This window comes from Salmo salar, chromosome 13, assembly GCF_965601325.2.
Source record: "Salmo salar chromosome 13, fSalSal1, whole genome shotgun sequence".
NCBI lineage: Eukaryota > Metazoa > Chordata > Actinopteri > Salmoniformes > Salmonidae > Salmo > Salmo salar.
This window is the reverse complement of record NC_138303.1, coordinates 65,932,028-65,958,709: the sequence shown is the minus strand read 5'-3', so window position 1 is coordinate 65,958,709 and position 26,682 is coordinate 65,932,028. Positions and strand designations below refer to the sequence as shown.

The 26,682-nt window shown below is 41.5% G+C and overlaps 1 long non-coding RNA gene across 1 annotated transcript; it reads left to right on the top strand.

Moving 5' to 3' along the window:
• The first annotated feature begins 1,219 nt into the window (after positions 1 to 1,219).
• LOC106567557 (uncharacterized) lies at positions 1,220 to 24,162 on the top strand. The gene is made up of 7 exons (XR_001320098.3): positions 1,220 to 1,352; positions 20,556 to 20,614; positions 20,777 to 20,814; positions 20,933 to 20,999; positions 21,094 to 21,159; positions 21,451 to 21,522; positions 21,745 to 24,162. It is a non-coding gene; the product is annotated as an uncharacterized LOC106567557 (long non-coding RNA).
• The last annotated feature ends 2,520 nt before the right edge of the window (positions 24,163 to 26,682 follow it).

The window sequence follows — 26,682 nt, the reverse complement described above, 5'->3', positions numbered from 1 at the left end:
CCAATACAAGATGGAGGAGGAGAAGCAGATGGAGAAGACTTCCTTGGCAGGCAAGTTCCAGGTAGCACAAGCCATTCGGATATGGACAGATGACAAAGCGGGGATACATCCATCAGGCCCGATCAGCGTCTAGCCACAGAAGTTGAGAACAGAGCTCATCTGTAAAAGAGACCTTGGTCTAAGTAGGACTCCCTGATCAAAAATTATAAATAAAAAAGTATTAATATGAGGTTGCCTTGACTAACAGTCCTTTAAAAGGTCCCTGCTGATTCTTGTGATGTCTCTACCCCATTGAAGTTGGCATTGAAAATGGTTAAGGTATGGGTTAAGGTTAGGTAAGGGTTATGGCTAAGATTAAGGTAAGGGTAGGGGTTAAGATTAGGATAAGGTTTATGGTTTAGGGTAGGGACATCCCGATTACTCAGTTTCTTGCCCGTTTCCTCAAAGAAAATGTGGTTTGAGTCTTCGTTTGCCCCAATAGGCACCGGGGTTTGAGGGATTTTTAACACACAAAGATCTGTTACATAGGTAACCAAACACTACACAGGGCTGCCAACAATGGAGTGAGATTTGCCTCCTGGAAAAACCCTAAACAGGGGTCTGGGGGTCCTCCCCCTGGAAAATGTTAATAAGGTAATTTTCTGCAATTCTACATATTTTGACATGGCCTATGTTTATGACCAAGGTGGAAAATAAAACAAATAAAAACCACAGGTTAGGTGTGTTCAAGATGCTTTGAACATTAAATGAACACAAAACAATGGACGACTTTGTTACATTGAGATTTTTCGTGATCACATTTTAAGTATGCAAAATTAAAAATGTTGTTTGACACTTTATTCAGACAGTAATGAAATGAGATGGGGAGACAGGCAAATGGGAGAAACAGTGGGAAGATTGGAAGCAGGGAGTTGTAACGGCTGTCGTAGAGAGGGGACCAAAGCGCAGCGTGTTGAGTGCTCATGATGATACTTTATTATAACTCAAAATACTAAAGCAAAATAACAAAGAGAAGAAACGACAGCGCACAGTTCTGTCAGGTACAGAGACTAAACAGAAAACAACTGCCCACAAACACAGGTGGAAAAAAACCCTACTTAAATATGATAGCCCCTCCCCAAAAAACATAGAAATATAACAACTAGAACTTAAACATAGAAAAACACAAAACACCCCCTGTCACGCCCTGACCTACTCTACCATAGAAAATCACATCTTACTATGGTCAGGACGTGACAGGAGTATTACCACTACACCAAGTCTCCGCACAGGAAATACTAATATTAATGGTTGATGGCAGTCGGTAACCAAATCATAGATTGCCGTCTCCTTGTCCATAGACTGCTTTCAAGGTAAGGATACAAACATGTTGTATTTTGTAATTTGGGTGATCTCTTTAAAATAGGGCTGGAATGAAATCCTGCTTGCTCTCCAATAGGGTTGGCCACCCCTGATCTATGTTTCCCAAGTGCTGGGTGTTTTAAAATGTTCTTGTTATAACAATACATTTCTCAAAATCACCGAACTTTCAAGAAAAATCCAATGAATATCAATATACAGGTGGTTTATGACTAGTTGAAGATCTTTGGCATCTTCCTCTATATAGACAAAATATGATGCGTTTGAGTTGAGTCCCCCCTATCATCAAAACTGTCCATGAATGGCTGCAAAAATACATAGCCTCATATCATTCATTTTCAAAGACACAAGTAGGCATATCAGATTTCAAATATTCAATTACAGTAGAAAAATTGGGAAGAAGTGGAATAATAAAATACGTGTGGGGAATAACAGTAGTGTTCTTGCTGACAAGCACACTAATCACCCTATATTTTAGCTCATTGTTAAGAATGAAATTTGTTCCATTGTTCCACTGATCAGACTAAATAGATAATAAAATCTCCTGAAGACAAGATCACATAAATCTGCCCCTACACCCTAACCAAATAATGTTTCTATTTATTGTCCCCCCTCTAGAATCAAACCTACACTTTTGGGTTCCCAATCTGTTTGACAAAATGTGTCACAGCCTAAATGGCAATCACCAAATGAGGGGACTAATGCAAGTGTGCATTAAATCAACTTTAGTGCATGATGTCAAAATATTGTTGACAACATTGCACATTAAAAATCACTACCGTGCTGCTCTTTTTTACAGTTTTAGAGAACGCTCTCTCTACATTCTGCTCCACTCTAATCTTGAGGGGTGTTTCTTTTAAAGTTGCATCAAACCTCCTTGATCCCTTAGACCAATCATATGCTTCAATGTGCCGCAGTTCACAGTGATGTTGCAAGACAGGACAATGATAAGGTTCTGCTGGTGATGTTAAATTGAAGGCGCAAATGCTACGATTTCAAATCGATTTGGAGCACAGTTGAAACGTTGACTCACTGACTATACAAAGGACTAATAAAAAAAATGAAAGCAGTAATTTTTGATGTGTGACATATAAGATGTGTGGAGTGTGAGCGTAAGAATAGTGTCAATTGCGTATGTCTCACAGCCAATGCGTGAGAGTTGGCAGGTCTGCAATACATATAATCTTCAGAGTCTTTAGAAAAGTAAGTTGAAAGCTTACACAACAAGTTGTACAGAGTATCAGTAGAATCAAGACCATCAGACAACAATTTCTGCCAATCGTCAGCTGTACTCCTGACCAAATCCATATGTTTTTTCAGGTTGTCAAAACATGTTACATTAATATAGTGGTAACTTTAATAAATGCTGCATTACCAACTCTAACACTAATAGCTTTTTGAAACAATGCTTTCATCTCTAAAGCATTGTCCTGTCATTGTCCTGTCTTGCAACATCACTGTGAACTGCAGTACATTGAAGCATAGGATTGGTCTAGTTATGTAAGGGATCAAGGAGATTTAATTGGCATAAGCTTTGATTAGATAGTTGGCAAAACTGCATACAGTTGGTAGTTTTCCATCCTTATTTCTCAGACTCTGCGTTTGATTTAGAGTTGTCATACCAATAGTCCGCAGCGGCCCACACAGCTTTCTCACTCTTTTCCCGGATGTCTTAACATTTTTGTACAATGTAGGTACATTCTTGAGATCACTAACAATTGTTTCAGCAGCTACTTGAATCTTGGACAATGGTGTAGGAAAACCAAATTATTTCAGAGCCCTGCCCAATGCATGTTTCAGTCCTGGTGTAAAAAGTAACTCTCAAAATAATAAGTGTCTGGGTCAAACAAACACGAGCATCTCATTTGACTAGGATGATTAACCACACAACCCAGGCATGATTTCTTTAGCTTGATCGACATATGCTCCAGAATGAGACCCAAAGTTGCCTGGATAATCGCTATAGTGGGGATTGTGAGATAACTGTCTGGCTGATCATCCTTTTCCACAGGCTTTGTAGATATGTTCGAATCAGAGGCTCTATTTCCAAGGCAAACTGATCGAGCCAGTGGTATTTAGTTGGCGGAAAATAGTCCAGAGTTGTGGGTTATTGGTATAAGTATGACTCAGGATAGCCGGTCTCTGCATTGTCATCCAAGGTCTCACAACACCAGTCACTAGGTGTCGGGTCTTGGAGGTCGGTTTGTGAATATTCTTGAGAAATCTCTTCAAAGCGATGTCGTCAGCTTGTCTATCGATTGTTCCATGTCCCTTTTTGATCCGGGATGACGAGGCGGGACCATACCAGTCACACTGTAATTCGTATTTATCACCCACCGAGAAAAGCTCTCTTCTAATGCCATCATACTGTTTCAACGTTTCGCCATATTGATGAATAATACGCAGAAAACTCTTCATTGGCTTATCGGGTGCCCCCAAATTTGCTGTGTGTTCTACATTCAGCTGGATCCTCTTGGCAATACGTACCAGATCGGACATATTGCCATATTTCACAGGTCAGTCAAGCTCTAGGAACTAGAGCTAGGAATACCTAGTTCCACTCAAATAAGTCTGAAAGAACTGTCTGCCATTTGGGACGAGTTAAATAGTCAACGTGCCATAAAACATCTTAGTCACTAGATCCCCCCCCCCCCCCCCCCCCAAAAAAAAAAACTAAGACCCCAGAAAACAAAGACCCCAGAAAACTATATGGTAAGAACAGTCTTACATGATTGTGACCACACACAGGAACCAAACACCACCTGAATGAACCCCCAATAACACACACAACCATTTCCCACACTCACAACTCACCCACAGACACACTCACTTCCATTTCCCACAACCGCACCTCAACACACACACACACACACACACACACACACACACACACACACACACACACACACACACACACACACACTCTCCTCTCATAAATCATGACATTGTGTATCCTAGACTAACTACAAGTGACCACTCGTGCCCTGTTGATGGGGCCATTGTCATTCAATGGGGGCATATCCATGGTAGACAAAATAATGGCCTGCCTGGCATTTTTATACATGACCCTAAGCATTAATTAACTCAAGAACTACACCTGTTTGGAAGCACCTGCTTTCAATACACTTTGAATCCCTCATTTACTCAAGTGATTCCATTATTTTGTCATTTACCTGTAGGCACTATTGTGATTGATGGATTACCGCTCTGCCTGAAAATGTAATTGTGTGCTTTGGGAGATGAAGACAAACAAAAGATGAGGTAGCAAACATTTATTGAGAAGCTTGATTAAATTATACAGATCTGATTACAGTGACATGATCAACATGATGTACTCTACATAGTATTCTGTCATACTGCATTCTGTAACTATCAAGAGAGGCGTGATAGAGGCTCTCAGAGAGGTGAGGAAACATTGATACACTTCCCTATTCATTAAGCCTAAAGGAAATGGTTCCCAAGGTAAGACTTTTCCACGGTTAATAAAATATATGGCACATAGAAATTAAAACTGGATGGTCTTCAGAGATGGATGGGAGGGGTTTAGGGTAGCTGAAGGATGGGACTAAAAACAAACAAAAGATAACTAATGTAGAATATACTGTGTCCATAAAATGTATATAGTATATATAAGCTGGAAGTAAGTGTTGTTGTCCATTAGTTGTCCATTAGGAGAGGGGTGGTAGGGTTAGGGGAAAATAATAAAGGAACACATATAAAAAATATATACAGTGAGGGAAAAAAGTATTTGATCCCCTGCTGATATTGTACGTTTGCCCACTGACAAAGAAATGATCAGTCTATAATTTTAATGGTAGGTTTATTTGAACAGTGAGAGACAGAATAACAACAACAAAAAATCCAGAAAAACGCATGTCAAAAATGTTATAAATTGATTTGCATTTTAATGAGGGAAATAAGTATTTGACCCCCTCTCAATCAGAAAGATTTCTGGCTCCCAGGTGTCTTTTATACAGGTAACGAGCTGAGATTAGAGCACACTCTTAAAGGGAGTGCTCCTAATCTCAGTTTGTTACCTGTATAAAAGACACCTGTCCACAGAAGCAATCAATCAATCAGATTCCAAACTCTCCACCATGGCCAAGACCAAACGGCTCTCCAAGGATGTCAGGGGCAAGATTGTAGACCTACACAAGGCTGGAATGGGCTACAAGACCATCGCCAAGCAGCTTGGTGCGATTATTCACAAATGGAAGAAACACAAAAGAACTGTCAATCTCCCTCGGCCTTGGGCTCCATGCAAGATCTCACCTCGTGGAGTTGCAATGATCATGAGAACGGTGAGGAATCAGCCCAGAACTACACGGGAGGATCTTGTCAATGATCTCAAGGCAGCTGGGACCAGTCACCAAGAAAACAATTGGTAACACACTACACCGTGAAGGACTGAAATCCTGCAGCGCCTGCAAGGTCCCCCTGCTCAAGAAAGCACATGCCCGTCTGAAGTTTGCCAATGAACATCTGAATGATTCAGAGGACAACTGGGTGAAAGTGTTGTGGTCAGATGAGACCAAAATGGAGCTCTTTGGCATCAACTCAACTCGCCGTGTTTGGAGGAGGAGGAGGAATGCTTCCTATGACCACAAGAACACCATCCCCACCGTCAAACATGGAGGTGGAAACATTATGCTTTGGGGGTGTTTTTCTGCTAAGGGGACAGGACAACTTCACCGCATCAAAGGGACGATGGACTGGGCCATGTACCGTCAAATCTTGGGTGAGAACCTCCTTCCCTCAGCCAGGGCATTGAAAATGGGTCGTGGATGGGTATTCCAGCATGACAATGACCCAAAACACACGGCCAAGGCAACAAAGGAGTGGCTCAAGAAGAAGCACATTAAGGTCCTGGAGTGGCCTAGCCAGTCTCCAGACCTTAATCCCATAGAAGATTTGTGGATGGAGCTGAAAGTTTGAGTTGCCAAACGTCAGCCTCGAAACCTTAATGACTTGGAGAAGATCTGCAAAGAGGAGTGGGACAAAATCCCTCCTGAGATGTGTGCAAACCTGTAGACTGATCATTTCTTTGTCAGTGGGCAAACGTACAAAATCAGCAGGGGGATCAAATACTTTTTTCCCTCACTGTACAGTAACGGTCAAAAGTTTGGACACACCTACTCATTCAAGGGTTTTTCTTTATTTTAAAACATTTTTACATTGTAGAATAATAGCGAAGCCATCAAAACTATGAAATAACACATATTGGATCATGTAGTAACAAAAAATGTGTTAAAAATGTGATTTATATATTTTATATTTCAGATTGTTCAAAGTAGCCACCCTTTGCCTTGATGACAGGTTTGTATGCTCTTGGCATTCTCTCAACCAGCTTCACCTGGAATGCTTTTCCAACAGTCTTGAAGGAGTTCCCACATATGCTGAGCACTTGTTGGTTGCTTTTCCTTCACTCTGCAGTCCAACTCATCCCAAACCATCTCAACTGGGTTGAGATCATGTGATCGTGGCGGCCAGGTCATCTGATGCAGCACTCCATCACTCTCCTTCTTGGTCAAATAGCCCTTACACAGCCTGGAGGTGTGTTAGGTAATTGTCCTGTTGAAAAACAAATTATAGACCCACTAAGATATATATGGGGATTGGAAATGATGCAGACAATTACATTAGAAGCCACAATCTATCTGCAATATTAAAGCAGATCTACCTCCTAAAAAAATAAAATACTTGGAAGAAGCCCAGCATTCATTTGGATTCCTGCCTTCCTTCTCATTGAAAATATGGATTAATTGACCATTTTAATGGAGTAACAATTGATCGGGCAATGCTGGTGATGCATATAGTAGGTGCCAGAGCTTTGCTCAGCAAGAGCCTTATTGGAGAAGACAAAATGTTGAGCCAGCTGCGTTCAGAGGTCATTGGTGCAGAGGAGTGTTTTGGTGATAATTATTACCGCTATCCTCTCATATTCCCTCTTGACTGCATCAGAACTAAAGTTCATAGAGCTGCACACAGTGGGGCTTGATAGTTTGTCTCTGTTGCAGCACTTCATACGCTGAAAAGGCAAGTTAGATGGTGACCTAGTTTTGGACCAGTTGTGCATATATTAATCGAGGAGTATTGAAGAGGATTTGGATGGCAAGACCCTGATTAAATAAAGTTTATGAAATAAGGTTGTGAATAAAGAATGCTACTTTCGTATCAATCATAGTTCTCTCCGATTTAAACTCATACATGTCCAAACGGAGGGATTTTTAAGCAACTCAACTTAGTATTGCCACACGGTTATGCAATGGAAAAACACAAATATACTAACACTAAGCTTTTTTGGTTTTCTGTAAAGAGGAATATGCTGCTAAGCCAATGTGGCAATACTAAAAGAGAATTGCTTATCTGTGAACTTCGGATAAGGGGAGAAATGTCCCTGATATTGCTTGGCACAAACAAACTCAAAGGGATCACACAAAAATAACGTTCTTTCAACTTTAACCCCTGGGCTAGCATGGCTAAGTTGATTAAAAGATGGCCAAGAAAGTAGTTTACCTCTGGAAAACGAAAACAAACAACACATCTACATTGGAGAAAATAAAAAAAGTTAAAGCTCGCTTCTACACATTTAACTCATAGTCCACCACCTTAAAAAACAACATTGCTAGCAACCACTATTAGCCTATTCTAATGATCATTTCTATATTCCCCGACGTCAAGGGTTAGTTTAAGCTCATGGCAATAGTAGGCAGATTGTGAGGTAAGGCATTTCTAATAAAGTGACCAGACAGCTGTCAGGACTTCTGCCGAAGTCGATGCCCCTCCTTGTTCGGGTGGTGCTCGGCGGTAGAAGTCACCGGTCTTCTAGCCATCATTGATCCGTTTTTCATTTTCCATTGGTTTTGTCTTGTCTTCCTACACACCTGGTTCCAATCCCATTCATTACATGTTGTGTATTTAACCCTCTGTTTTCCCCTCTTGTTCGGATGTTATGTACTCGGGTATTTTGTATCGGTGTGCAACGGGTTATTTTTACCCATGTTATTTTTGTATGTTGGTTTTGGAGTTAGTTTTTTTGTTAATAAAACTACTCCAGTTTAACCAAGTTGGTTTCTCCTGCGCCTGACTTCCCTGCCACCTACACACACGACTATGACAACAGCCTGCTGCTCGACTGTATTTACTCTAATGTGCTGCAAGGGAGTTCAATAGTGGAGTGGTGGACAAGCTCAGGGGAGCTGTGTTTACAGATGGAGGTAATTACTTGCACAGAGGCAGCTCTGCCGAATGATGAAATACCTTAGGGTGCCCGCAGTAAATATTTTAATCTGAGTTTGGGCCCAGTGAGTGACTGTATTGACACCAATAGGAAAATAGAGACTAATACAATGCAACGACTATGCTCAGCAAGCTAGGGGACAAAAACATTTAATTACTCCCAACGACGTTTGAACAAGTGGTATGGAGAAAGGACATTCGCTGTTGGTCCTTGGAAGTTGTTTATCACACTCTTGAGGGTTGATCTTGAGATGGCTTGTGATGCCCATGCTGAACTGTCAATGTTTTATACCTCGCATAGTCTCTGGTATGTTTGCTAGCTGTGAGTGCTGGCAGTGTGTGATGTGTACCTCTGTTGACATCGAAATGGCAATTATTAGACCTCCTTTTGTACACATTGTCATTCAGGTCAGGTCACTATGAATAGTTATGTTTGTGTTCACATTCATTTCATAAGCAGTCAACCTACTCATATGGCATAACCTACTTTATAGGTTGAAAGAGCTTAGCATATCTATAATTATTCTCCGCTGTGAGTTGGTCATGGCTTCTGTACTTTAGTTATCTAACACTTGTACATTTGACCCATGAAATAAAGGAATACACAGACTGGATGCACTGGATCACATTCTTCATGAAGCCACTAAGCCTACATCAAATAGCTAGCATATGCACACAATATAGATACGATATAATATATCGGAAAATGTTTAATAACATGATCCCAGTATACAGAGGAAAGAACATGTTACAGCATTAAAAAAATGTATCTGCAAAGACAACTACAATATCACTATAATTAATGTATTACATATTCAACACTGTAATTAGTTCTCCAACTAATTAAGAACATCTCATGATACTCACTGGCGCCCGTTTGAATGAGCATCTTCATCCCCTCTCTAGCCAGAGCTAGTGATCTCTTGGCCCTCGTGGCACTGGCTCCGCAACACAAATCTGACCAACCACATGTTGGCCAGATGGCCCGGCATGGCAGGTCAGCCATAACAGTGAGCCTCATTAATGTGAGCCCTCCATTTTCATCATGACCTTAAAAATACAAATTCACACATGCTCACCTAGCTGCTCTGTGGCTGCTCTGCCTCCTCCCAACAGCCCCTTTCCACCTCACACTGAGAGAAAGTGCAGAATATAGACATAGTGCTGATAGTGACAGGTTGGCAGATGTGTGCCATAGAGAACAGCTTGGCCCATCTTGCCCAGTAATTACTCCCAAAACTGGCACTGCTGGAGGGTGTCATTTGTTGATGCTGGCAGTCACAATGCCTTATGGGAGGGAGACAGTTTTAATTAAAGGACAGACATAACCAAGAGGTGGATACATCAATAAGACATGGTGGGAGCGACGAGAAGATGCTTGATTGGCAGCCATTTCAAATCAAATCAAACTTTATTTGCCACAAGCGCCGAATACAATAAGTGTAGACTTTACCGTGAAATGCTTACTTACAAGCCCTAAACCAACAGTGCAGTTCAAGAAGAAGAAAATATTTACCAAGTAGGCTAAAATAAAAAGTAACACAATAAGAATAACAATAACGAGGCTATATACAGGGTCCCCGGTACCGAGTCAGTGTGCAGGGGTACAGGCTAGTTGAGGTAATCTGTACATGTAGGTGGGGGCAAAGTGACTATGCATAGGTAACAAACAAACAGCGTTCATTCAATCAAATGTTCATTACAAAAATGTTGTTTGTTTCAGGTGATCTAGCTGATCGGAGATTCCCATTGTAATTAAAGACGATTGTAATGAACTTGTATCCATATAAAGAGTAGCAAAGTAAGGTCTATAGTAAAAGGAAGCATTTACATTTTTGTCATTTAGCAGACGCTCTTATCCAGAGCGACTTACAGTAGTGAATGCATACATTTCATAAATGTTTTTCTCCGTACTGGTCCCCCGTGAGAATCGAACCCACAACCCTGGCGTTGCAAACACCATGCTCTACCAACTGACCCAGCATCAGTTGATTATACAATAAATACTGAAGAGGATTATTATCATAATTGTATTGCAGTCGAATCAAAGGCAGGAAGTAAACTTTCATGACATCAGCTAGCATTTTGTTTCAATTTATCAAATGTTTACAACAAGTGGATTTGATCCTTAGCATTCAAATCAATTAAGTGTGGAGAAGTGCATTGTGGTAATCTCCTGAGAGCAGTTATTGTCAATTAAATTATCTTACTGACTTTAACTCATAAATTGTAATTTGTATACATGGAGATAAAATAGACCTAAGTATCACGACTCAGGATATGACCCAGATGCAGACACGGGAGGTGGATTGTACCGTTCTCAGATTATTTATTATAAACACGGGGCAGGTCGAGGGCAGGCAGAGGTTCGTGATCAAGTCAGAGTCAGGCAAGTACAGGACGGCAGGCAGGCTCGGGGTCAGGGCAGGCAGAATGGTCAGAACCGGGAAAAACTAGGAAAGAGAACTTGAGACACAGGAAGACAAAAAAGAACGCTGGTAAGACCTGACAAGACGAACTGCCACAGACAGAGAACACAGGTATAAATACGCAGGGGATAATGGGGAAGATGGGCGACATATGGAGGGGGGTGGAGACAAGCACAAGGACAGGTGAAAAAGATCAGTGTGTGACACTAAGTGGATTTTTTTTGTGAGTGTGTGACAGAGAGAGAGAGAGAGAGAGAGAGTGAGACAGAGCGAGAGAGAGAGAGACAGCGATAGAGATCATGGGTGACATTTTCATAGTGCAAAAGAATTGTGCAAAATGCAAATAAACCTCATAATATTGCAGTGTGATTTAATTAGAAACTTTTCTTCAACAATGTGCGTACCCCGTAGAGTTGATGTCCGCGCCTGCGGAAATCGAATTAGCATAATACAACATCCGTCTATTTAAGCTAGAGATATCAGTTTTGCATGGGCTGCGTCTCAATCCACCACATCCTCCAATGGCAGCCTTCCGCATCTGCAGTGGAAGGTGACTGAGCTACATCGATGTTTGTCAGACCATGAGACATCCCCAAAATTGTCCTTCTCACGAAAACGTTGGGAGCGTCTGAACTTTTTGCTCTTTGACCCCCACAAGCATCACTGGACTCATCTGATGGCGGTACCACCGATCTGCCAACTTCTGTCTTAGCGTCTGAACAGTTTGGGCTACACAGAAATATGACCCCTCTATGGAAAGGTGATACTCGTCCGAATATGTACATGTAGGGCTGTTACGGTGACCAAATTACTGCCACACCAGTGGTCACGAGTCATCATGGCAGTCAAATTCCGTGACCGTTTATTCACAGTAATAAAGCTTCTCCAAGCTCTGATGCTGCTGCTCATTAATAGCCTACCAAACTTGCTAACAGCCTGGTACTCCACACTATTGTCCCTCTAGTCACTCTGATCACTCAATGCAAATGTAATCGAAAATCAAATCAAACACCTAATGAGAGCCCATGAGCTCATGTTGCGTAACATTTCTAGATTACATGTTTTTTTTCCACTGCCCCTGTTCCAAGACAGGTGCATCATAATGGTCTATGTTTCAAGACAGGTGCGTTTGTGGTCATGTTTGAGAATGGTGTCATCCTGCTAATGGAACATTCGAGCTTATTAGCCTACTGTCATGATCGTGAGGAAAGACGGACCAAGGTGCAGTGTGATTTGAGTTCCACATACTTTTAATCCAAAGTGAAACTACAACAACAAAGAGCACACACATATCACTACTCAACAAAACAATATCCCACAAATCAGGTGGGCGAAAGGGCTTCCTAAATATGATCCCCAATTAGAGGCAACGATTACCAGCTGCCTCTAATTGGGAACCATACAACTCACCAACATAGAAATAAAATGACTAGAACACCCCCCTAGTCACGCTCTGACCTAAACACCATAGAGAACCAAGGGCTCTCTATGGTCAGGGTGTGACACCTACTGCCTTGTGCGCATTGCTGCTCTTATAATGTGAAGAAATAGCCTAGTAGTTTATCAAAACGTTAAGCTAAACGTTCTCATCTGCTGCGTCCGGCTCATTGCTTAAAACAGATTTTTTTTGATGCGAGTGGTTGTATTAATTCGGGATCTTTCGCATCCCACAACTGTCTGAGACTATGTTTAGAATATGTATTTCTCGCACAGAATAGAGTAGGTCAATTTTGTACGATGTGGGATAGTAGATTGACATAGGCTAGTACTTTTGCTGTTCGTTAGGCCTACTCATCTTGTTGGCTGATGAAAAGTAAATGTGGACAGTTCTTCCAATATCTTCAATATGCGCCTCCTCTTATTATCCAAATTTCAATCAGCATAATATCCAAATGTCAATCATTTTATTATCCCAAATGTAAGTCCTTTGTTGAACTCAGCTTACCACTTAGAATCCAATTTTCAATCTCTTAACACCAAAGTGACGGTCTAATGCACTGCATCTCAGTGCTAGAGGCGTCACTACAGACCCTGGTTCGATTCTGGGCTGCATCACAACCGGCCGTGATTGGCGGCGCACAATTGGCTCAGCATCGTTAGGGTTTGGCCAGAGTAGATCGTCATTGTAAATACTTGCCTATTTAAATAATGGTAAAATAAATATTAACCACATTTTTATCCTTTTATTATCCAAATTTCAATCAGCTTAACACGTCCTTTCCACACTCACACAACTCTCACATCCACATTTTCTTAGGACTATTCCCAAACACACACAGTAATCTCCACATTCACTTAGTACTATTCCCAAACACATACAGTAATCTCCCTTATTACTCCAAAATGTTATTGGTCACATACATATTGCGGGTGTGGAGAAATGCTTGTGTTCCTAGCTTCAAAAGTGTAGTATCTAACAATTTCAAAACAATACACACAAATCTAAAGTAAAAGAATGGAATTAAGAAATATATCAATATTTGGACGAGCAATGTCGAAGTGGCATTTACTAAAATACAGAAGAATAGAATACAGTATATACATACGAAATGAGTAAAGCAGTATGTAAATATTCTTAAAGTGACAAGTGTTCCATTATTAACCTCTGGGCGGGCTCCGTATGCGGGACGGACATCCAGCATAACAAAATTTAATATATATTTTTTTCAAATATAGGACTATGTTATATCGTTTTATAGATACACCTCTCCTGAATCGAACCACGTTGTCCGATTTCAAAAAGGCTTTGCAGCAAAAGCAAAACATTAGATTATGTTAGAGGAGTATATCGTAAAAGTAGCCACATAGCCATTTTCCGACCAACCACATGCATCACAAATAACCAAAAATCAGCTAAATGCAGCACTAACCTTTGACAATCGTCATCAGATGACACTCCTAGGACATCATGTTACACAATACATGCATTCTTTTGTTCGATAAAGTTCATATTTATATATAAAAACAGCATTTTACATCGGCGCATGACGTTGACTAACTATTTTCCCTCAAATGCATCCGGTGAAACAGCGCTAAAATTTACTAAATTACTATTCGAAAACATTTTAAAAATGTAATATTGTCATTCTAAGATTTATAGATGAATATCTCTTGAAAGCACCTGTAATGCCAGATTTAAAAATAACTTTACTGGGTAATCACACTTTGCGATAAAAGGGGATGCGATACTCAGAAAAATAGGCTACCGTTACAGGTCAGCGCCATCTTGGAAACAATTGCATATCAAATCTACTCTTGTATACTATTGTCAATAATCCCTTACCTTTGATTATCTTCATCAGAAAGCACTTCCAGGGATCCCAGGTCCACAACAAATGTATTTTCGTTCGAAAAAGTTAATCCTTTATGTTCCAATAGCTTGTACTTGTTAGCGTGTTCTGAAGGCTGCTCCAAAAGTTCTGTCAGCCGCAGGACTCCTCTTTCAACAAAATGCATTTTTTTTTTTATTTAGGTTCGTTCAAACACGTCAAACGTTGTATAACATAAATCTTTAGGGCCTTTTTCAACCAGAGCTCCAATAACATTCAAGGGGGACGATTGCATTGTCTTTCAAAACGTTTCGAAAGGGGAGGGTAGCCAGGGGCGCCGGCGTCATAATGGTGATGGCCCTCCTCATGTGACCACGTTCCACAGACTCTCATTGTGTCAGTTTTCACAGTAGAAGGCTCAAACCACTTTGTAAAGACTGGGGACATCTAGTGGAAGCAATAGGAAGTGCTCAATGAACCATTGCTCACGGTGTGATTTATAGGCAAAGTGATGAAGTTGAGTCCGCAATTCAGAATTCCACTTCCTGTTACGATCTGTCTCGGGGTTTTGACTGCCATATGAGCTCTGTTATAATCACAGACACCATTCAAACAGTTTTAGAAACTTTAGGGTGTTTTCTATCCACAAGTATTAATTATATGCATATCCTAGCTTCTGAGTTTGAGTAGGAGGCCGTTTAAAATGGGCACAATTTTTTTTCAAAAATCGCTGTAGCGCCCCCTATCCTAGGCGACCGTCAAGAGGTTAAAGTGACCAGTGATTCCATTTCTATGTATATAGGGCAGCAGCCTCTAATGTGCAGGGTTGAGTAACCGGGTGGAAGCCGGCTAGCAATGACTATTTAACAGTCGGATAACCTTAAGATAGAAGCTGTTTTTCAGTCTCTCGGTCCCAGCTTTGATGCATCTGTACTGACCTCGCCTTCTGGATGATAGCGGAGTGAACAGGCAGTGGCTCGGGTGGTTATTGTCCTTGATTATCTTTTTGGCCTTCCTGTGACATCGGGTGGTGTAGGTGTCCTGGAGGGCAGGAAGTTTGCCCCGGTGATACATTGGGCAGACCGCACCACCATCTGGAGAGCCCTGCGGTTGCGGGCGGTGCAGTTGCCGTACCAGACGGTGATACAGCCCAACAGGATGCTCTCAATTGTGCATCTGTAAAAGTTGGTGAGGGTTTTAGGTGCCAAGACACATTTCTTCAGCCTACTGAGGTTGAAGAGGCGCTGTTGCGCCTTATTCACCACATTGTGTGTGTGGGTGGACCATTTCAGATCGTCAGTGATGTGTATGCCAAGGAAATTGAAGCTTTCCACCTGCTCCATTGCGGTCCTGTCAATGTGGATGGGGGCATGCTCCTTCTGCTGTTTCCTGAAGTCCACGATCAGCTCCTTTGTTTTGTTGACATTGAGTGAGAGGTTATTTTCCTGGCACCACACTCCCATGGCCCTCACCTCCTCTCTGTAGGCTGTCTCGTCATTGTTGGTAATCAGGCCGACTACTGTAGTGTCATCTGCAAACTTGATGATTGAGTTGGAGGCGTGCGTGGCCATGCGGTCATGGATGAACAGGGAGTACAGGAGGGGTCTGAAGATGCAGGGCCCCGGTGTTGAGGATCAGCGATGTGGAGGTGTTGTTATTTCACCACCTGGGGGCGACCCGTCAAGTAGTTCAGGACGCAGTTGCACAGGGCAGGGTTGATACCCAGGCCCCCGAGCTTAATGATGAGCTTGGAGGGTACTATGGTGTTGAATGCTGAGCTACAGTTAATGAACAGCATTCTTACATAGGTATTCCTCTTGTCCAGATGGGATAGGGCCGTGTGCAGTGCAATGGCGATTGCATCGTCTGTGGATCTATTGGGGCGGTAAGCAAATTGAAGTGGGTTTAGGATGTCAGGTAAGGTAGAGGTGATATGATCCTTAACTAGCCTCTCAAAACACTTCATGATGACAGAAGTGAGTGCTATGGGGCAATAGTCATTGAGTTCCGTTACCTTTGCTTTCTTGGTTACAGGAAGAAAAGCAAGTGGGAACAGCAGACTAGGGTAGGGAGGGATCGAATATGTCCGTAAACATTCTAAACAGCTGGTCTGCGGCTAGGCATGCCATCTGGGCAGGCAGCCTTGTGAGGGTTAACACGCTTAAATGTCTTACTTACATCGGCCACGGAGGGGGAGGGTGAGGGCTAGGGCCATTCCCCCCAGAAATGTCCGGGAACTTGCAGGTGCCTTTGGTGGGAGAGTGGGGTAACATCTCACAGCAAGAACTGGCACATCTGGTGCAGTCCATGAGGAGGAGATGCACTGCAGTACTTAAAATGCAGCTGGTGGCCACACCAGATACTGACTGTTCATTTTGATTTTGACACCCCATTTGTTCAGGGACACATTATTCCATTTCTGTTAGTCACATGTCTGTGGAACTTCTTCAGAATATGTCTCAGTTGTTGAATCTTGTTATGTTCATACAAATATTTACACATGTTAAGTTTGCTGAAAATGAACACAGTTGACAGTGAGAGTACGTTTCTTTTTTTGTTGAGTTTATATAGCACTCCATTGTCATTTCCCGTTAGGTGTTATTGTCTCTGTTTATGTTCTCATGTCCAGACGCTACTCTTGTTTTTGTATCATTACATTTTAATTCATATTAAACTCTCGAACTGCACCTGTGTCTCCATTAAAGAATAATGCCTCACCTCATGGAAGCAGCAGTTGATCAAGGCATCTCCCAGATGGTCAGCGAACAGAAAGACCTACTTCACCAACACCACGACCAGCTGGCTCAACTGGGGACGACTATGGATGAGGTCCTCTGCATTCTTCAACGTCTCGTCATTGTCCGAGAGGCGCCACCCCCCTTGGGTGGAGGATTTTCTACTACGTGTCAACCCAGTGCATCCAGCAGTCCGTCCAGGTCAGCGAGTTCCGTGCTCCCTCTATTTCGCTCATCAGATGAGAGCCCCCACCACCGAGAGGTCCAAGGATGCCATGGTCATTTCCCAGATGACTGGACAGGCGTTTGAGTGGGAGAGAAGAGAGGAGGAGCTGGATTCGTATGAGGGGTTCATGGCTTTGTTCAGGGGGTTCTTCGATCATCCATCAGAGGGCAGAGATGGATGTGAGCACTTACTTGACCTATGGCAGGAAGGCCAGACCCCTGCAGAATATGCCCCCACCTTCAGGACAGTGGCAGCATCCAGCGGCTGGAATGAGCCGGCGCTTCGCACCCTATTATGAAGAGGGTTGTGCGAGGAAATCTAGACGGAGTTGGCTTGCCAAGATGACACCCTCTCCTTGGATGCACTTATTGTGCCATTGGAACAGTGATGGATGCTGATAATGGGCCTCTGTACACCTATGTTGATATTCCATTAAAAATGTGCCGTTTTCAGCTACAATAGTCATTTACAACATTACAGTGTCTACACTGTACTTCTGATCAATTTGATGTTTTTTTATTGGACAAAAACATGTGTTTCTTTCAGAAACAAGGACATTTCTAAGTGACCCCAATCTTTTGAACGATAGTGTTTGTGTGTGTATATATACACTGCTCAAAAAAATAAAGGGAACACTTAAACAACACAATGTAACTCCAAGTCAATCACACTTCTGTGAAATCAAACTGTCCACTTAGGAAGCAACACTGATTGACAATACATTTCACATGCTGTTGTCCAAATGGAATAGACAACAGGTGGAAATTATAGGCAATTAGCAAGACACCCCCAATAAAGGAGTGGTTCTGCACAGACCACTTCTCAGTTCCTATGCTTCCTGGCTGATGTTTTGGTCACTTTTGAATGTTGGCGGTGCTTTCACTCTAGTGGTAGCATGAGACGGAGTCTACAACCCACACAAGTGGCTCAGGTAGTGCAGCTCATCCAGGATGGCACAACAATGCGAGCTGTGGCAAGAAGGTTTGCTGTGTCTGTCAGCGTAGTGTCCAGAGCATGGAGGCGCTACCAGGAGACAGGCCAGTACATCAGGAGACGTGGAGGAGGCCGTAGGAGAGCAACAACCCAGCAGCAGGACCGCTACCTCCGCCTTTGTGCAAGGAGGAGCAGGAGGAGCACTGCCAGAGCCCTGCAAAATGACCTCCAGCAGGCCACAAATGTGCATGTGTCTGCTCAAATGGTCAGAAACAGACTCCATGAGGGTGGTATGAGGGCCCGACGTCCACAGGTGTGGGTTGTGCTTACAGCCCAACACCGTGCAGGACGTTTGGCATTTGCCAGAGAACAACAAGATTGGCAAATTCGCCACTGGCGCCCTGTGCTCTTCACAGATGAAAGCAGGTTCACTCTGAGCACGTGACAGAGTCTGGAGACACCGTGGAGAACGTTCTGCTGCCTGCAACATCCTCCAGCAGGACCGGTTTGGCGGTGGGTCAGTCATGGTGTGGGGTGGCATTTCTTTGGGGGGCCGCACAGCCCTCCATGTGCTCGCCAGAGGTAGCCAGACTGCCATTAGGTACCGAGATGAGATCCTCAGACCCCTTGTGAGACCATATGCTGGTGCGGTTGGCCCTGGGTTCCTCCTAATGCAAGACAATGCTAGACCTCATGTGGCTGGAGTGTGTCAGCAGTTCCTGCAAGATGAAGGCATTGATGCTATGGACTGGCCCGCCCGTTCCCCAGACCTGAATCCAATTGAGCACATCTGGGACATCATGTCTCGCTCCATCCACCAACGCCACGTTGCACCACAGACTGTCCAGGAGTTGGCGGATGCTTTAGTCCAGGTCTGGGAGGAGATCCCTCAGGAGACCATCCGCCACCTCATCAGGAGCATGCCCAGGCGTTGTAGGGAGGTCATACAGGCACGTGGAGGCCACACACACTACTGAGCCTCATTTTGACTTGTTTTAATGACATTACATCAAAGTTGGATCAGCCTGTAGTGTGGTTTTCCACTTTAATTTTGAGTGTGACTCCAAATCCAGACCTCCATGGGTTGATAAATTGGATTTCCATTGATTATTTTGGTGTGATTTTGTTGTCAGCACATTCAACTATGTAAAGAAAAAAGTATTTAATAACATTATTTCTTTCATTCAGATCTAGGATCTGTTGTTTAAGTGTTCCCTTTATTTTTTTGAGCAGTATATATATATATAAAACTTTTGGTTATGTGTTATTTCATAGTTTTGGTGTCTTCACTATTATTCTACAATGTAGAAAATAGTAAAAATACCGAAAAACCCTTGAATGAGTACTGTAGGTGTGTCCAAACTTTTGACTGATACTGTAAATGTCATATGGGTCGTATTGAGTGGACCAAAACGCAGCGGGTAAAGTGCTCATATTAAAGAAAACACTTAATCAAAATAAACAAACGACAAAAACAGTCAAGTAAGGTGCACAGACTATACTAGAAACAACCACCCACAAACACAAGTGAAAACAAACAACTAAATATGCCCTCCAATTAGAGACAACAACAACCAGCTGCCTCTAATTAGAGGTCATTGCCAAAACTCACAGAAATAGAAAAGCTAGATTTAAACATAGAAATAAGAAAACTAGAACCTAAACCCACAATACCCAAACACACAAAACAAACAACCCCTGCCACGCCCTGACCAACTATAATGACAAATAACCCCTTTTACTGGTCAGGACATGACAGTATATATATATATATGTATTGATTTAAAATTAAATAAATAAAAAAGTGGGATGGTAAAATGTTTTTCAGTGTAAAATGAAATGACTAAATCCAGATAGAAAGTATGTTGAAAATATCATGAAGCAATATATTTTTAAATAAGATAATATTTGAGAACTGAGAATAACCAAAATAAAAACTAGACAGTCAGTGAGAATAAAAAATTCTAAAAATGGCATGGAACCCGCATTGATTTTGTTATAATGTTTGAGTCATTCACATAGTACAAAAATGTATGCACTCACTACTGTAAGTCGCTCTGGATAAGAATGTCTGCAAATTGACAAAATTGTGAATAGCATAAGAACACAACATAAACTATGGGAAAATGTGTAGTATTGCAGGAAATTTGCTTTAAAACTTCACATTTTCTCTACTCCCCATGGCAAAATGTGTAGAATTGCAGGACATTAGCTTTGAAACTGCAAAATGTTGGCATCAAAAACCATGCAATTGGCCACGCCTACTACCATCCTAGGGAAAATACTGTTCTGGGTATCTTGGTTAACTATTTTAATCTCCTTTTAAATGCCCTGTTACCTACTTTGCCCCATTAATTTCATCTAGCCTATGGACCTAGTCAAGGTGGACGAAAAGGAGATGGCCACGGGTCAACAACAAGAAAGGTAGCTACTGTATGATTTTCAGACATTTATAACAAATCGAATGTACCTACAGTATATGGACATAAAACAGTCTATACCAAAGCTGTCTACTGATAAGCGCGATTGGTTGTATTTTGTCTGTGCTGTCTCCTTAATAATCTCATCAACATCTACCCTGCTTAGAATGGAAGAGGAAAACAATTTATAAGCCACGGCTACAAGTAAGTAGTCCACTTACTTAAAAGTATAGACAGCATAGCAGTGCTACACACTCACTCCTTTCTGAAACATTACTGACAGTTGCAACAGTCACCTGACATGCATGGCTCTTCCCCACAGGACAGCTCATCCAAGAGCGACGTCGATCACCTCCTTGACCCAAGACTGCCAGCGTCCGTCCACTCAGGTGAAACAACATAGCAGTGCTACACAGTCATTCCTTTCTGAAACATGTCTGACAGTTGCAACAGTCACCTGACATGCATGGCTCTTCCCAACAGGACAGCTTGTCCGAGAACGACGTCGATCGCCGTGTGACCCCAGACCGCCACCATCTGTCCATTCAAGTAAAAAAACATAACAATTGAAATTTCATGAACTTAGAAGGTAGACTGACACCATTAAACAGTAGGGAATTGGTCACAGAAGGGACATGAACTCTCAATCTTTGTGACGAAAAGTAACTGCAATGATCACTTAGCCATCCTAGAAGTTGACAGGTTTTTAGGTAAAATGGAAATGTAGTTCCTCAAAATATCAGATAAATGGGGGGGTGGTGTTTAAAATATCCACTGTGAAATATATTTAATGCTAAGTGCCTAACATAAACTCATACGGTCAATTTTTTTTAAAACTAGGTATGGCTTGGCCAGGATCGAACAACCAACCATATGACTTCAAAACAAAAACTCTTACCACAAGACTACAGGGTAGGCTCAAAATACGGGAACAATACCAAAGTACACGGTGATGACTGAGAGGTGCAAGCCGACAAAAGTTTTTGTTGGCTGTGTTCTCATCTGTTTCATTATTCACCTCCTGCATTTGTCTACTTTCTGTTCCACTGTCTGTTTCATAGTGATCTGCCTTCCTTCATGTTAACACTACGGCTATAAGCCTCCTTCTGACCTGGGTATCTGTTGTGCTTACAGGGAGACAACGCAGGTGGAGACAACACAGATGGACAAGGAAGGGACATCATCAATCAAGTCGGAGGACAAGGAGGGGGAGAAAAGGCTAAATGCAAACATTACTGAAGATGAGTCTCTGATCTCAATACTCTGCTATGCTCTAAGACACACAACCACCAAGATAGCTCTCAGTGATTTATTGGACATTATACAGTACATCTCCATTGTCCAGAACTGACAAAATGTGTTCCCAACAGTCACTACTAGTTTATTAAGTATTTTGACTGTAATGACACTTTTGAAATGCACTATATTTGTTCAACATGCCAGTATTTATTTGGCAGTGAAGTGCCAGATCATTGCTCATCATGTGTTTGCCTCCCTGGGGATATGCCGTCTCTTGTCAAGAGTGGATCAGTGTTCATGAAATTGTCAATCAAAAAACAACTAGAGGAAAAGTTATTAGACTGCAAATTCTGCGAAGCGTTAGAATATAAGTATTCTAGGTCCAATAGCAGCCCAGATAATATAGATGACATTAATGATGGTGCACTATACAAGTCAATAGATGCCCTTAATGACACTGATTTCATTCGTATTTCACATGTGGATGGGGTTCCAATATTCAAGCCCTCTCCCTTTCACATCTAGCCCCTACAAGTCACAGTTTATGAATTTCCCCCGAACCTAAGAGCAAAGCACATTATTCTTGTGGGGTTGTGGTTTGGGTCAAATAAATTAATTATTTCCTTCAGTCGTTTGTGGATTAGTGTCTTTCACTTGAGGGCGAAGGCTTGACATGCCAGTTGAGAAGGACACCCACAAATGTATGTGTGTACAGTTTACTATGTATTTGTGATTCCCCTGCTCGCTGCAAAGTACAGAATATCAAACAATTCAATGGTGAACATGGGTGCAACTGGTGCTATCACAGAGGAGAAGTGGTAGAAAAAGGGTAATGGGTTCACTGGAGTGTATCCGTTTGAGAGTGAGCCAATGCCACTCACAGACACTAAACACCGAATAAAGGTTGCCTTGGTGGTAGAGTCAGGGAACATCATACATGGTGTTAAGGGCCCATCTCCTTTAATGTTCCTTACTGTTTTCAACATGATTGCAGGGTTTGCTTTTGATTACATGCATGGCATCTTACTTGGGTTATGTTGGCAAATGACTACACTGTGGTTTGAGTCCAAATATCACCCTGAGTCCTGGTACATTGGAAGAGAAATAGAGTGCATAAACAAAAGATCGCTTGCCATAAAACCAACACGCTCAATTAATTTACTCAAATATTGGAAAGCCACAGAGTTCTGACACTTCCTGCTGTTCTATAGCCTCCCCTGTTTTAATGGGATTTTACCCAGGCAGTACTTACACCATTTAGTGCTACTGGTGCAGGGTACCTATTGTCTTCCGAAAGACACGGTTACCTCTCATAACATTGATATGACTGAGATGTTCTTTCGAGAATTTGTTATTAGGTTTGAACAATTGTATGGGAAATGTCATGTCAGCTACAATGTCCATATACATTTGCATGCACCTACATGTGTCTGAAACTGGGGGCCTTTGTGGGCTCAAAGTGCATTCATCTTTGAAAGTAGTAATGGGAGACTTGTGGAAATGTTCACCATCTACCGACACATCTCGAGACTACTCACTATTACATTCAGCACAGATTCAAATCAAGCTAGCAAAAGGTTTGTTGAAGAAATGTTAAGGGGCTACAGAATCGCCAATAAATGTGAAAAAAAAGAAGAGTGTATTTTTACTAGGGTATCCTGTTGCACGGAGCCCTACATCAAGGGAGGCTGTTCTCCTCGGAGAGTCAGACGTTACTTACAAAGAACCATGTCAATTTCACCATAGAACGATTGTTATTGGGAATCACATTCATTCCAAAACAGCAAATACCTTATAGAAACGAGTAAACCATGTAGTGGTCACCCAACATGGGTCACTGGGGATGGTCAGTTCTTTTGTTGACGTTGGCAGTGAAGTGGACTACGCTTTTATAGACCCAGTGATGACAACAAGTTGCACAGTAAGAGACCTAGAGACAGGAGGCACTGCCTCTGGGATTCTTAAAGAGATTGGCATTTCAAATGAGGTTCAGTTAATCAAATGCACAGACATCTGTACCACCTGTGTTCATCTGGAAGACATCCCAGATGTACAAAGGAATTACATCTGTTTACAGCCCAACAAATGGGAGGTAAACTGAGAAAGGGTTGAACCGCTTAACGTAACTGTATACAACGTTTTTTACATTGTGTTTATTTATTCAGAGTATGTATGAATGAAGGTGATTCTTAAACTGGCAGCATGATATATAAATGCATTATTACACTGACATTACATTGACTGAACTGTGGGCCTACTGAAACCATTATCATTTGCATTGGTATCTATCAAATAAATATAGCATACACTATATTTATTGCATGTGGACATTGTAATTTCTTACGTTTCTCATCTGCTGAGTTTAAATGTCTGATATTGCACTATATTTCAAACATTTCTCTGGATCATACTGTATCTCAAATCCTGTAGTTAACTTGAAATTGCCATATCCTGCAGGAATATAAAAATCCTGCAGGATTCCTGCAGGAATTGTTATGTTTCTGCAGGATTTTCAACATTTCTGCAGGACAAGTGGGCGTCAGGGACTTTTCCTGCAGTATTTTGTCAACCCTACCGGATTGCTGCAGGACACCTACACAATTCCTTCACAAATGGTTGAATTCCAGCAAGGGTTTCAGGACTTTTTTAAAATCATCATTAGTGTCTCAAAATGTATTACAAATCTAAACTTAAAGGTCAACATTTGTATCACAACTAAAGTTACATAAATAAATCTCAATTAAGCATATAGGAAAACCTGTTTCTTTGTTAACCGCTCAACACAGAATAGCCGCATGTGCGCACTTCCTCAAATAGTTTGGAGACAATATCCTTTCTATTTTATTCAGCTATGTTCAATTGTGTTCTTCATACTATAATATACTATAAAATAAAGCCACGGAATTCTAAGCAAATCTTGTCTGCTAAATGAACTAGTGTAGCTACAGCCATATGGCATAGCCAGACCAGGGCCTAAGATAAGGACAACTCAGAGTATTGTCACGTCCTGACCAGTAAAAGGGGTTATTTGTTATTGTAGTTTGGTCAGGACGTGGCAGGGGTGTGTTTGTTTAGTGTGTTTCAGGGTTTTTGGTTTATGTTTTCTATTTCTATGTGGGTTTTCTAGTTTGTCTATTTCTATGTTAGTTTTGGGAACGACCTCCAATTAAAAGCAGCTGGTTGTCGTTGCTTCTAATTGGAGGCCATATTTAAGTGGGTTTATTTTCCTCTTGTGTTTGTGGGTGGTTGTTCCATGTATAGTCTTAGTACCTTACAGGACTGTTTTTTTTTTGTTGTTGTTCAGTGTTCATTTCTTTAATAAATCAAGAAGATGATTCACATCCCCGCTGCAGTTTGGTCCGATCATTATGACGCATATGACAAGTATGCTATTCTGTTCTTCTGAAATAAACTACATTTTCTTCATATCATGTTTCTTTAGACATATCTAAAATAAATAGTGGATTTATTGTGATGGTGTAGGCTATATTACATGGATTTATTAGATTATTTTTATGTATATGTTGTAAAGGTCTGCATCAGTGGCTTGTAGGCTATGCATGGAAGTCAGGAGATGCTAAATGTGTTTATGTTAATTGCCGGTCAATTACCGTGAGACCGGCAGTTATTTGCTTGACAATCACCGGCTGACAAAGTATTATGACCACCTGAGCCCTAGTCTTGTCCATTGCAATCAGACTAGCTTTATTTTGGAATCACTTGGCTTCTGATAATGTTACAAGATTGCTACATATTTTAATCCAACAGCAATGGTTTTGACAGGTAAGAATTGCTCTCCTCTATTTCCTGTCCTCTAAATAGGATGCTGTATATAGCATTTTAACATATTAAAACAAAATAAGAGATAAATAATATTTGTCCAGCCTTTGCAGTTATGCACAATATGCTGCGATCCTAATCAAAAAGTATTTAATAACAAAAATATAGCTAGGTTGTTGTACCATTTAAACTTTTACATTTTGTGGCACTGCATGAATCACTGGTGTGGTTGAATTCAGCATTGCTGTATGGTGCACTCAAAATGTCTTGTATTTGGGTAGCCAGCCTAGAATATTGCTCAAATGTTGCTGTAATATTGTAGGCCTATATGTTATCCTTTGCATGGTGTTTTGTTGCAGGTTTTGTTTTTGGTTATTCATTGTCAAGCTTTAAAAACTTTAAGTCAGAAACTTGGCAAGGACATTTAGCTTACAAGATGTTTAAACGTTCAGTCCAGGTAGAAGATTTCTTCAGTGCCATTAGTGATGCTATTATACAGCGCACCTGCTGGCTCATGTGTGGGTGTGTGTGTGTGGGTCTGGGAGGAGGTGTGTGTGTGGCAATGCACTGCAATTTGTGGAGCATCACGTTTGACTTGTAGCGCAGTGCATCATGGGCCTTGTGTTTGACACATGTGCCTTAGGGATTAGGATGGGGGAAGGGGGTGTAACTTAATTTTGTATGTATTTATGTTTGCCAAAAATTATTATGACTAAATAAAAGGAGTGGATTTTTTTGTAAACTGATACATAAATACTTGCCTCTTTATATTGCACATTGTTGAAGTATGGTTTTAAATTAAACCACGTTGCCATATCACAGTGATGTTTATGGTCATCTTTGCACTATACACAATTCGGTAACACTTTATTTGAAGTATAGCGTCATAACACCTTATAACTGCCATAACCATGTCATAACAGCTGCCTTAACATGTCATAACTACAAAAATCTCTATTTACTACAAAAATGTATATAGAGATTCTAATTTATTACACCCCCCACTTGCTTTCAGGACACAAAACCACAAACCTTGGATCAAGGTCTGTGGCC